We start from the raw sequence: 14,379 nt of genomic DNA, 5'->3' as shown, positions 1-14,379 counted from the left end.
ATCAAAACAAAACCAACCAAGCTTGGAAGTCAGGAGATACTCATATTGCTAAGAAATGGGAGGTCCTTCCCCAGCCTCAGGCTCCAACTCCTCCCACAGCCACCAGCCAGTCACCTGCCCTCTCTCCTCTTTTCCTCTCCCCCTAAATCACATTTGCCATCCCTTATTTATATTCCTTATGCATAAGTTTCAGATTTGGGGTTTGCCTGGCCGTCTCTCCTTTAGCGCATCATGGAACCTGGATAGGGGATGGAGAAGTGAATATAACTAAAATCATTTTTGTGTGCCAACAGTGCCATGCACTAGTCATTCACTTCATTTTTAAAGTATTGCAATTCTAGGGCCTTCTACATAGGATTCTAAAGGCTGTCATTGGAAACACAGTTTTTCAAATGTTGCTTCTATACACTACGTTTTAATTTTTAAAAGTCATGTATAAGTTTCCTTTTGGAAGGCAAATTATAAACAAAGATCTGCCCCTATAAAGGAAAAAGCCAACCATGGAAGGACCGTAAAAACCATCGTTCAACAAACAATGACAATCTGCTTTGTGTGATGCCCTGTGCCAAGTGCTGGGAATACAAAGACAAGACAGACAAGTTCCTCCCTCATAAAGGTTATGTTCTAGTAGGAGAAAGAGATAATAAGCAAGTAAACAAATACCATAATACACAGAAAGCAAAGCAGGCATCAAGATAGAGATGAAGAGGGTGAGAATGTGAAAAACTTATTTTAAACATGGTAGCCAGGAAAGGCCTCTCTGAAGAGGTGACATTTAAGTTCAGAATTGAAGGACCTGAAGGATACAGCTCAGCAGAACTGGGATAATTGTGTTCCAGCAAAGATTCAGCACATCTAAAGGTCCTGACGTGGGAAATAGCTTAGCAGTTTCAAGTTGCTAAAAGAATACAATATAAGTGGAACAGGATGAGCAAAGGTGGGAGAAGGTGTGAAATGAGACTGGAAAGATAGGCAAGGTCACATTCGTGCAAGACCTTCCAGGCCATGGTAGAAAATTAGGATTTTGTTGTAAGTGCAATAGGAAACAGAAGTGAGATTATTTTGTTTATGCATTAAGATGTCCCTCTGTGGAGAATAGATTGGGTTGGCAAGACATGACTTATGGGGTGGTCCAGTGAGTTCTTACTGCTTTTTGAAGTTTTTCAAGGCATGGAAAGGCTTTACAGAAGAATAAAAGTGGGATTGAAAGATTTGGTGAGAAAGGATGTTAAAAATGGACACAAATACTCTTGAAATTACGTTGCAACTCACACGCATTTTGCCCTCATAGAATATTATTTGGTTCTTGTCAATATTCTCCTAGGCACTGCCGTCCTTGTTAAATGTCTTATCCCATAAAAGCATTTCCAGGTAGCTGATTCGGAGACTTGAAGTTTGCTGTCAGTGTTTAGGAAATATCCCAAGGATATCTTACACATTTTCATATCTGGACTTTACTGTGGTCTTAACCACATAACACCTCCTCCTAGTGCATGTTACATCTCCTGGAACAGCAAGAATAAAAGAGACAAGTGCACTCTTTTGCAAGGTTCAGCTGAGCTCTCCCTAGAGCAGTACAGGTGTGAGGCACAGATACGGAGCTTAGGACAGAGAAAGGAAAGGAAAAGCCAGTGAGTGTTGGCCCAGCTGTATCATGGTTTGCATTCTACATGCTCTTCATAAAGCTGCTTCTGCTAGACAGAAGTTTAATAAAACAAAACATATTACAATCTGTATTAGCATAGTACAATGGAGAGAAAGTTGAATTAAAATTTTGTTGTATTGCAGCTTTATAATACTGGATTTTTATTAGCTATTGCTTTGTTCTACTTTGAATATAAGAGCTGAGCATATGATATAGAAGGGAATCAGGTCAGAAAAGCTGCAACCAAATCAAACCCTTGGAAAGAAAATTAATATTAATGCAAAAGGAAAAGCACTTTAATGTAGGCAGAAATAGAACTGAACTCTTTGAAAGGCAGATGTGAAAAGGAATTTGAGAACTTTTCTCCTGTGATGATCATGAATCACACTTAAGAACAGCCCATGCAATTTTTCTATTTATGAATGGATGTTACAAAGGTACAACTAGTCGACCAAACTCCACTAGTGACAAGCAAATTTATATAATTGGCTTGCACTGACAATTTGATCCTTGGCTTCAAGCAAAATTAATGTTGATAATCCAAAATTTGACATGGAAATGGAAAAGAAGCACAAGGAGAAATTATCATTTGGGTAAATTAAATAGTTCTGCTTTGATGTACTGTTACCTCTTAATGAAGAGAGGCAGCATCAGTTATATGAAAATGACCACTTGCAAAGAATGAAAAAGGCAATATGGGTAAATTGATAAGCAGTCATTATGAGTATATTCACTGATGCCATTTCTACCTTTCATTCTCCCAGTGCTTTACTATAATAACTGGAGAGGAGATAGGAATGCAAAGTAATACCTGCTGTAGAGTAGTAGATTATTGTTTTCACTACTCATGTTTCCACCCCTCAAATGCCCCCACCCACCTAACTTCAGGACTGCTTAGCAGGTCCAGCAGGCCACAGGTGATTAGCAAAGTTAATCAGAATTCTGAAAGGCACAAAAAACAATATGTATGTAATAGAATTGTACTTTGTGCTACTCAGATCAGATGTGCTGTCACTTTAACTTACTATGAATGACGTGTTCAGGCTGTTTAATTTCCCAAACACAGGCTCAGACTTGTCTTCAAGCTACGTAGTGTGTTTCAATTTTATGTTCTTTACTGCAAAGGGAAGAAAGAAAGTCTCCTGATTTTAACAATAGCACACATGGTCAGCTGTCCTCTCCTCTTGCCTCAACAAACCACAGAGGAACACATAAAACCCTCCTCAGATGTACTATGCTCATGAAGTCAAATTTTACCAGGAAAACTAACAGAATAGTGATCATCCAAGGCAACCATCAAAAACCTTTATCTCCATTATTTAAGAAAACCCAATAAGGCTGCAGGATTTTTTCCACCATGCGCAGCCCCCACCACACACATAGACACATCCCACCACAAATGGGCATTACCTGAATATTTTATAAATTGCTACAAATCCTAATTTGATATTACAATCATTAGTCTTGTTAAACCTTCAAAGATGCAACCCTGAGAGATGGAAATTATATGGAAAATAATCTATTGTGTTCTCTTCTCAAAATCAGTGTGTGGCAGAATGGCTAGCTGTTCCCTTCCATAGTGTGCAGTTGTTGCTAGGAAGTGGCTTCCCAGCCAAGGAATCCATTTCTGAGCTCTCTGGCATCACATTGGAATGTGAGCATAAGTGATGCAAGTCACTTCCAGGCTGAAGTGGAGAAAGAGCACGTGTGTCTCCCCTCCCCTTCACCCCCACCTGCCAGATGGAGACAAAGGGCTCTAGGGCTTTGGGTATTGGTGGAAGCCCAAGAGGAAGGAAGTCTGTGTCCCAGGTCACCATGAGAAAGGTCTACTTGCAGAACAGCCAACTTTGCCTTTGGATAAAGAAAAAAAAAATTTATTGTGTTAAGCAACTGGAATTTGGAAGTTTATCTATCAACCCCCTAATTAATAGATAATTTTGATAATAGATAATAGATAATTTGGGGGGGTTATCTATAACAACTAGTGTTAACCTAATTTAACTGAAACAGGGTGGAGGTGGCTATAGATTAGTAAATATAGTTTACAGTTGATAGTTGATAGTTTTGGTTTATCTTCTTAGTTCCTTGGTGTACTCAGTAAAGCTCAGATTATATCACCTAAAGCTCCAAGCTCTGGTGGAAGTTACATTTTGGGACTAATATGAAAGAGAAAAATGTTTGCTTTGGAAGAATCGTCACTTTTTTTTTTTTTGAGACGGAGTCTCGCTCTGTCACCCAGGCTGGAGTGCAGTGGCGCGATCTCGGCTAACTGCAACCTCCGCCTCCCGGGTTCACGCCATTCTCCTGCCTCAGCCTCTCCGAGTAGCTGGGACTACAGGCGCCCGCCACCACGCCCGGCTAATTTTTTTTGTATTTTTAGTAGAGACGGGGTTTCACCATGGTCTCGATCTCCTGACCTCGTGATCCGCCTGCCTCGGCCTCCCAAAGTGCTGGGATTACAAGCGTGAGCCACCGCGCCCAGCCTGTCACTTTTAAGAGCAACTGTTCCAGCGTGTAACATGGTCATTTTCCTGCTAAAGACCACCATCCCTTTAGTAGGCAAATGGAAGCCATTGGGGCTACCGTCAAGAATCTACAAGTAGAGGAGAGTGATGTCAGTAAAATGGCAGAATAGAAGTTTTCTACCATCATTTCCCCCTGGACAGATTGATTTTGACAACCACCCATGGATGACAGTACTATAGTGGGAGTCTGGGTGGCCAGTGGAGAAATTCCAGCCATTAGTGGGGTAAAAACTCCAAGAATAGATGAATTGAAGAGGGTAAGAAGAACAGTTTCCCTTTACCTGTGACACCTCTCCTGCAAGGTAGCACAACTTGGTGTCAAGAGAGAGCTCGTCAGCCCACAATTCTTCCCACAGGAAGTGAGAGAATAGTGAGTGAGCGCCTGGCTCCTCCAGCTGTGCGAGACACTGCCCAAGAGGCCCACTTCTTTCTCACCCCACAGAAAATACTGAGGTGATTATCACAGCTGAGTGGTGAGGGAGGCTGCAAACAGGGAAGAGAGGCAAAGACTCACAGCCACCAGGGCTCGGAACTCAACAAAGGGCCATGGGTCCCAATTACTGCTTCGGGCAGTCCATCAGAAACCCACTCATGAGCTGCTTGGGATGCCTCACCTGCAGACCACCCCAGCTGGCCCATGGGTACACCCAATGCCCCACATGCATCACTACTCCTTCCCCTGTAGCCTGTTCTCCATATGTGTCCCTGGAGACACCAAGTGCAAGCCTCTGCAGATGGCATGTGCAGACAGTCCACCCAACTCCATGAGACTGGGAGAAAGCACACAAATGTGAGCATTTTAGGGCACTGCTCTAGGGAAGACAAACAAGAGCCTCTCAGCATCTGGTCTGGCTCTGCAGGATTGACAGAAGCCATACAATCTTAAGAATTCCCTCCAAAGAGGGAGCAGGAGGGGTGGAATGGGCGCATCCATAGAAAAGCCCTGAGAGAGCCATCAAATACCCAGCTGAGCTGACTGGTGAATGTGTTTCTCCCCTGAAGCCAGTCAGTGAAGACTGGAGGATGTGACTATATCTCCAAAGGCAAAGACAGTAACTCAACACTTTGAGCAACAAGAAAAATCAAGGAAACATGTCACCACCCAAGAAACACTGTATTTTTCCAGTTACCAACCCCCCAAAATGGAGCTCTACAAATTTCCTGACAAATTTAAAATAATTGTTATGAAAAAGCACAGCGAGCCACAAAGAGAACACAGATAACTATGAAATCAGGAAAACAGCACATGAACCAAATAAGAAGTTCAACAAACAGAAATAAAAAACAAACAGAATATGTAGGTCAGAAGATACAAAGTGGCAGATATGTAGGAAGAACGAGTCTAGAGATCTAATGAACACATGAGGATTGTAGGTAATAAAACTGTACTAGATCCTGGATTCATGCTATTAATCAATGAGTAGATTTTAGCTGCTCTTGCCATAAAAAAGGGTAATTATGTGAGATGATGGATATTTAATTTGCTTCATTATGGTAACCTGTTTACTATATATGTACTCTATAGCATCATATTGTATACAAGCATACTTTAGAGACAGTGTGGGTTCAGTTCCAGTCCATTTCAATAAAGAAAACATCACAATAAAGTGGGTCACATGAACTTTTTGTTTCCTAGTGCATATAGAAGTTATGTTTACCCTATGCTGTAGTCTATTAGGTGTGCAATAGCATTATGCCTAAAAATAAAATGAGCCAGGTGCAGTAGCTCACACCTGTAATCCCAGCACTTTGGGAGGCCAAGGTGGGCACATTATGTGAGGTCAGGAGTTCAAGACCAGCCTAGCCAACATAGTGAAACTCCGTCTCTACTAAAAATACAAAAATTGGCCAGGCATGGTGGCAGGTGCCTATAATCCCAGCTACTCGGAAGGCTGAGCCAGAAGAATCGTTTGAACCCAGGAGGCGGAGCTTGCAGTGAGCTGAGATTGCACCACTGCACTCCAGCCTGGGCAACAGAGTGAGACTCCATCTCAAAAATAAAAACAATAAAATAAAAAGAAATAAAATGGACATACCTTAATTTAAAAATACTTTCAAAGTTGGAATCAATCATCTCAAACCCTGTTGCTGCGTTATCAATTCAGTTTATGTAATATTGTAAATTCTTTGTGTCATTAAAACAATGTTCATGGCATCTTCACCAGGAGTAGATTCCATTTCAAGGAATCAGTTTCTTTGCTCATCCATAAGAAGCGACTCCTCATCTATTAAAGTTGTATTATGAGATTGCAGCAATTCAGTTACATCCTTAGGCTCCACCTCTAATTCTAGTTCTCTTGCTACTTCTATCCCATCTTACACATACTTACTCCACTGAAGTCTTAAACCCCTCAGAGTCCTCCACAGGGGATGGAATCAACTTCTTCCAAACTCCTGTTAATTTTCATATTCTGACCTCCTTCTATTAATGAAAAATATTCTTAATGGCATCTAGATTGAAGAATCCTTTCCCGAAGATTTTCAATTTACTTTGCTCAAATTCTTTAAAGGAATCATTATCTATGGTGGCCATAGCCTTATGAAACATATTTCTTAAATAATAAAACTTGAAAGTCGAAATTTCCTCCTAATCCATAGGCTACAGAATGGATGTTGTGTTAGCAGGCATGGAACCAACATTAAACTCCTTGTACATCTCCATCAGAGTTCTTGAGTGACCAGGTGCATTGTCAGTGGGCAGTAATATTTTGAAAGGAACCTTTTTTTCCAAGTGGTAAGTCTCAATAGTGGGCTTGTATATTCAGGAAGTCATGCCATAAACAGATGTGCTGTCATTCAGGCTTTGTTATCCCATTGATACAGCACAGGTAGACTGGATTTAGCATAATTCTTATGGGCCCTAGGACTTTCAAAATAGTAAATAGCTTTGGCTTCAACTTAAAGTCACCAGCTGCATTAGCCCCTAACAAGAGAGTCGCCTGTCCTTTGAAGTTTTGAAGCCAGGCTTTGATTTCTTCTCTCTAGCTATGAAAGTTCTAGATGGCATCTTCTTCCAACAGAAGACTGTTTTGTCTACATGGAAAATATATTGTTTAATACAGCCACCTTCATTAATTACCTTAGCTATGTCTTCTGGATAACTTGTTGCAGCTTCTACATCAGCACTTGCTGCTTCACCTTGCACTTTTTTTTTTTTTTTTTTTTTTGAGACGGAGTCTCGTTCTGTCACCCAGGCTGGAGTGCAGTGGCGCAATCTCGGCTCACTGCAAGCTCCGCCTCCCGGGTTCATGCCATTCTCCTGCCTCAGCCTCTCCGAGTAGCTGGGACTACAGGCGCCCGCCACCACGCCCGGCTAATTTTTTGTATTTTTAGTAGAGACGGGGTTTCACCGTGGTCTCGATCTCCTGACCTCGTGATCCGCCCGCCTCGGCCTCCCAAAGTGCTGGGATTACAAGCGTGAGCCACCGCGCCCGGCCTACCTTGCACTTTTTATGTAATGGAGATTGCTTCTTTCTTTACATGAACCAACAACAACTGCTAGCTTCAAATTTTTCTTCTACACCTTCTTTGCCTCTCTCATTCTTCCTAGAATTGAAGAGAGTTAGGGCCTTTCTCTGGATTAGGCTTTGGCTTAAGAAACTGTTGTGGCTGCTTTGATCTTTTATTCAGACAACTAAAACTTTCCCCATATTAGCAATAAGGCTGTTTTGCTTTCTTATCATTTGTGCGTTCACTGTAGTAGCACCGTTTATTTCCTTCAAGAACTTTTTCTTTGTATTCACAACTTGGCTAAATGTTTGGTGTAAGAGGCTGAGCTCTTCATCTGTCTTGGCTTGCAATATGCCCTCCTTACTAAGCTAAACCATTTTAGCTTTTAATTTAAAGTGAGAAATATGTGATTCTTCCTTTCACTCAAACAATTAGAGGCCATTGTAGAGTTATTAATTGGCCTAATTTCAATATTGTTGTGTCTTAGGGAAGTGGGAGGCCCAAGGAGAGGAGAGAAATGGGGAAATGGCTGGTTGGCAAAGCAGTAAAGTTTATCAATTAAGTTTGCTGTCTTATATGAGTGTGGTTTGTGGTGTCTCAAAACAATTACAATAATAATATCAAACATCACTAATTGCAGATTACCATAACAGACACAATAATAATGAAAATTTTAAAATACTGTGAGAATTATCAAAATGTGACACAGAGACAAGAAGTGAATACATGCTGTTGGAAAAATGGCAGCAATAGATTTGCTTGATGCAAGGTTGCCACAAACTTTCACTTTGTGAAGTACAATAGAGCAAAATGTAATAAAACAAAGTGTTCCCATACCTTAAGCAAGCACAATAAAATTTATTTTAAAAAATTCTGGAGCTGAATAATGCAATAAATGAAATAAAAAATGCAATGGAGAGCATCAGCAGCTAACTTGATCAAGCAAAAGAATCTATGAACTCAAAGCAGATCATTTGAAACTACCCAGTCAGAGGAGAAAGAAGAAAAAAATGAATGAAAAGAAATGAGGAAGGCCAGGCGCGGTGGCTCACGCTTGTAATCCCAGCACTTTGGGAGGCCGAGGCGGGCAGATCACGAGGTCAGGAGATCGAGACTGTGGTGAAACCCTGTCTCTACTAAAAATACAAAAAAAATTAGCCAGGCGTGGTGGCGGGCGCCTGTAGTCCCAGCTACTCGGAGAGGCTGAGGCAGGAGAAGGGCATGAACCCAGGAGGCAGAGATTGCAGTGAGCCGAGAATACGCCCCCCCTCAACCCACCCGGGGGGAAGAAAGAGGGCCCCTCCATAAAAAAAAAAAAAAAAAAAGAAAAGAAAAGAAATGAGGAAAGGCTATGGGATTTGTGGAACACTATCAAGAGAACTAATATACATATACAGACTATGGTAGTACCAGAAGGAAAAGAGAAAGAAAGTACCAGAAGGGAGAAAGAAGTGGAAAACTTATTTAAAGAACAAAAACTCCCCAAATCTGGAGAGAGATATGGACAGCCAGGTACATGAAGATCAAAAATTCCCAAACAGATTCAACCCAAAGGTGAATTTTCCATTGTTGGGCGAGGTGTTAGAGCCCCAGCAATGGAAAGTGGTCAGCTTGCAGGTAGCAGGGTAGTAAGAATAATTTACCAACAACAGTATAGGTTTGAAAAGTAGTTTTATTAGAACACTGGAGAAGAGTGCAGTGGGGCACCTCAACAAGAGAGGACTGAGTGCATTGTGGTGGATTTTTCCTTAGGGGTATTTATGGACCTTAAAGCAGAAGCTTTAAGGGTAATTTGGACAATATTAGCCATGTAGGTTATGGTAAATGATTACATTTGTAGACATTTTGGTGCCTTGATGTAAGCAAGGGTTGCACAATGAGTTTTGATATGCATCCATTCTGGAGATGTATAAAAATTCTAGTTACTTATAAATTTGGGGGAAAGAAGACTGGTACCACATGCCAGCTTTAGATAATAGGAAAATCTAATTACTTCTAAATTCTTCAGGTAAGTTTTGCCTCTGGATGGTCATCAAGTGATCTTTGCTTTCTTCAGCCATGACACATTAAATCAAACTGTCACAGTAGGTAGCTAATCAGACATGAGCAGAACAGGAGAGGGCTCCCCACCCCTACCCCACACCCCCTACCACACATACACACCAGGAATGTCAGGCAACCATCAGAGAGACAGGCTCAACTGTCTCTCTAAAGAAATAATTGGCCACAACCAATGCCAGGGAAAGACAGTCTCTCAACAAACCAAAACACCTGAAACTGGTAATCAGCAGCTTCCTGATAAGATTTCAGGAGATGGGTAAGTGGGCTCAAATGTGCACATTAAGAGGCAAAATGGCAGAGTTTAACTAGTATATGACCTTCTAGGGACATTTGACTGGTAAGGGAAGGGTGCCTCAAGTGAGCATGTGTACAATCCAGTACACACACTGTGCATGCTCCCCTCCCAAGTGTTAGCAGGCCACTGCACATGCAGACAGCCCACCCCAAGGGAAGAATCAGGAGAGAAGGAACACAATACCCCAGAAGCAGGCCAACATATAAAACCCCAAGTCAAAATGTCAAGCTGCACATCTGATCTCTCAAGGCACCTGCTTGGCCCTCTTCCAAGGGTACTTTACCTCTTTTCATTCCTGCTCTAAAGCCTTTTACCAAACTTTCACTACTGCTCTAAAATTTGCCTCTGTTTCTCCTTCTGCCTTATACCCCTGAGTTGAATTCTTTCTTTTGAGAAGGCAAGAGCTGAGACTGCTGCAGATCTGTATGGATTCGCTGCTGGTAACATACTTTGGTGCTATGATTCAAATACATTCTGCTGTTAACATACTTTGGTGCTGTGACTCAGCTACGTTCCACTGCTAACATACTTTGGTGCTACATGACTCAGATATGTTCCCTAGTGGTAAGAGACTTCTACATCTTGCCTTCTTCAGCTGGAGGCATTCAACCTCTGTACATGGTTTTCTTCTCCCCTTTTACTCTCTTGCTTACTAACCAACCCCCAGAATGATTCCTCTCAGCTGCAAATGGCTCTGCTCCTCCTGGCTGATCTCTCAGCTCACCCTGGCAGGTGGCTTGTAGGGGTCAGAAAGACCTTGGGGCCCACATCAAGTAGAACTGAGGTACTAATGGCCCTCCTAAACAGGGAGCTCATGAGAATGGTAGGACTAAAGCCTAAACCCATGCAATGCTTGGGGTTTCTTCTGCTTTTTCAACTAAAATTACCTCTTTCCCCAAAAAACTGATGCTGCCTATTCTCCTGTTTTCTGAAACGGCCTTGCACACCTGCCAGACTGTCTGCCTCAGGGGCAAGTCCACCTCTTTGTTTTCGCTTTTGCATGCCACGTGACTTCTTAAACACAAACTCGTTGTAATTCATGTTCCTGCAGCTCTTGATGCATTTGCATGGCAACAAAGACATGGGCTTCCTTGCAGGTATCCCCTGAGATTTATACTTGTTTTTACCCTACCAACTTGGATGACTTCCAACCCTTCCCCTGTCTCTTGGCACATTGTGGGGACAGACACTAATTGGAACCCTGGCTCTGCCAGCAACTTATGACTTGCCATATGCTTTTTGTTCCTGTTACGCTCTAGGGGTAAGTTTTTCAGTGGCTTTTGAAGCAGTTTGTCCACCTGCATAGGGCCTCACTCTGTGGCCCTTTAAAAGCCCCACATACTTGCTTTTTTTGAGTTAGAACCCCTCGGGAAGGAGGCAAAGTTCTTCCTTTGCCATTTGTGAGTTCTTACTCCAAGCCCCAAGTTCTCTGGAGGTTACTACTTTATGTCAAGAGGGCAAATAAATGCTTCCCTCTAGAATCCAAGGGTTGCTGTTTTTGTGAGCATATGAAGGCTTCCCATGAGTATTCCTCTCACATCCTCCCACTTCCTCCTGTAGCCTCCATTTCTCTAATCACTTCCATGCCCTTCTCAACATGCATCAAGACCTTCAAGGTCATATTCAAAGGAAGGGAAGTCCAGTCCCCTTGAGGCAGTTAGCTGAAAAGCAGGCCTCTTTTCTACTTAAAAAACATGGAAAATGGGAATCTGAGGAAAGATAATGGTTTTGTTGCTAAAATGCTCCAAGTGAGAGTCACTATGAGGTCATGGAGACAAGGATATTGGCCAGCCCAAGATCGTAGGCACAAGAGACCCACAGGACAGAGATAAAGCTTGGTCCCAGACTAACAGATTACCATTAGAAAAGAGATGAAGGCAAGGTTAGGGGTATATGGTAAGACTGGTTCATTCTGGAACCCCAAGGATAAACAAGGAGCCCACTGCTCACTCCAGTATCTCCTCTATTCTCAAGTGCATAATTGTGATGAGATGGGACCAAGGTAAAGGGTACATGGTAAGACCGGTTCATTCTGGAACCCTAAGGATGAATAGGGGATGCCCCATATAAGATAACAAGAAAGTAAGAGGGGACACCTTGTTTTTACTTTTTTCTCCTCTGTTCTCTCTTCACAGACAGGTAATCTTGTCTCGATACCACAGGACATGCCCCTTGGATGTATCACCCAAAACAGAAAGATCTCCCCAAACCTTGAAACAAGAAACTAGTTTTCCTTTGTAATACGATTTGGCTTAAAAATGAAAGGGGAGGAAATTACAAAAGTCAGCCTTGGAACCTAGTGCCACTGTACAGGAGGTCCTCAGATTAGCCTCTTCAGTCTTTCATAACTGAGAGCAGAAAAATGAGGACAGGGCTAAGGAAAAGGAGAAACAAAGGGAAAGGAGGTGAGCTCAACTATTGGCTGCTCTGCAAGCCCACTAGCCCCCTCCAGGTTGCCCTAAGGACACTTCTCCAGGTAACTACCATTGGTGCAGGAAGCCAGGGCACTGGAAGGCACTGCCCCAATGGGATAAAAGCTATGTGCATGGCTTGCCTCTTCTGCCAGAAGGTCGGCCACCGGAAATGAGACTGCTCCGAGGGCCAAGCCACCCCTGGGACAGAATCCCAACTCCTGATGGCCTTGAGCTGAAGGGGCTGTCTGCTCTGACTGGCTTCCAAATCAGACACTGTCATCAACAGGACAAAGTTGAGGGCAACTCTGGAGGTGGCAAGTAAACTTATAAATTTCCCTTTTGGGTTCAAGAGCTGCCTACTCTGTGCTAATCTCCTTCTCTGAGCAACTATCCTCCAAATCCTGTCAGGTAATGGGGAAATGGCACCCCCTCCCTCCAAAAGAAAAAATTCACATCCCTTTATATTACTTAAGGGACCAGTCCCTGGTGATGTCTAAATACCCAACACCTCTTTAGGGCAAAAATATATTTTCCAAGATGGGTGCTTGCTTAATATTTACTTGACCTCTGAATTCATCTTTCTAATAGCTCTATTTCTCCTAGGAAACCTACCTAAATCTTTAACCAATAACTTCATCCTAGACAGTCCTACCCAGTGGTATAGAAATAGCCCACACTTATTCAGACAAGCACTAGCAAAAGTCTAACTGAGCAATCTCTTGGGGTGGGATAACTTCTCCAGTACAGTATGTAAATAACCTCCTCATTTGTTCGCCCTTTACAGAACTTGAAAAGCAACATGCAGTACAAATCTTAACTTTCTAATAGAAGGAAAATGATTTTTGTTGAATTCAAAGCTTCTAAAGGCACGAAGGTTATAAAGAAGAGATTTTATATAAAAAAGTATCTTGTATGGGCTGGGTGCGGTGGCTCATGCCTATAATCCCAACACTTTGGGAGGCTGAGGCGAGTGGATCATGAGGTCAGGAGATAGAGATCATTCTGGCTAACACAGTTAAACTCTGTCTCTACTAAAAAAATACAAAAAATTGGCTCACGCCTGGTGGCCCAGCACTTTGGGAGGCCAAGGTGGGCTGGATCACCTGAGGTCAGGAGTTCAAGACCAGCCTGCCCAACATGGTGAAACCCCGTCTCTACTAAAAATCCAAAAATAAATTAGCCAGGCGTGGTAGTGGGCACCTGTAATCCCAGCTACTCGAGAGGCTGAGGCAGGAGAATCGCTTGAACCCGGGAGGTGGAGGTTGCAGTGAGCCAAGATCCCACCACTGCACTCTAGCCTGGGCGACAAGAGTGAAACTCTGTCTCAAAAAAAAAAAAAAAAAAAAAATTAGCTGGGCATGGTGGCAAGCCCTTGTAGTCCCAGCTACTGCGGAAGCTGAGGCAGGAGAATGGCATGAACCCAAGAGGCAGAACTTGCAGTGAGCCGAGATTGTGCCACTGCACTCCAGCCTGGGTGACAGAGCTAGACTCTGTCTCAAAAAAAAATAAATAAATAAAAGAATCTGTTTTCTTTTGTAACAGGACACAATTGGAGAAACTGGTTATTTTACCAAGGCTTTGACTGGAATGGCATGCTTTTCTTTAAGGAATCAAAATGGAATTGTGAAGCCAAAAAAAGCTCCTTCGGAAAACTGCCCTCATACCTTGGCTACACAGTCCCTATACAGGGTTCCTGGCCTGTGGTGAGTAAAGAATATCACTTTATAACAGGTCTAGAAGCCCCAAGTTATCTTGAGATCACAAGAGGAGAGAAATTTACCCATGTCATACAAGTATTTGATGGTGCCAACCTAAGGCTTTAAAAAAGTTTTATCTGAAATTCCTTATGGAACACAGTTTTATTAAAGCCAATTTTAAAAGGAGTCTATATGGTACATAATTATTCTCACTGTGCTTTATGCAAATAACCACGCCAAGTATAATAAGACTAAAGCTTATGTTGTGAACCAGTCAGTTCTATCATGATTT

The 14,379-nt window shown here is 42.4% G+C and overlaps 1 protein-coding gene across 3 annotated transcripts in view; it reads right to left on the bottom strand.

The window, feature by feature from the left end:
• The window catches only part of CUNH4orf51 (chromosome unknown C4orf51 homolog), a 75,796-nt gene that overhangs the window by 35,779 nt on the left and 25,638 nt on the right, over window positions 1–14,379 (bottom strand). The gene's annotated exons all lie outside the window — the stretch shown is intronic.

Source organism: Hylobates moloch, unplaced genomic scaffold (assembly GCF_009828535.3).
Source record: "Hylobates moloch isolate HMO894 unplaced genomic scaffold, HMol_V3 SCAFFOLD_3, whole genome shotgun sequence".
NCBI classification, from domain to species: Eukaryota; Metazoa; Chordata; class Mammalia; order Primates; family Hylobatidae; genus Hylobates; species Hylobates moloch.
Note: the sequence above shows the minus strand (reverse complement) of the source record. Positions and strands in the feature narration are given on the sequence as shown.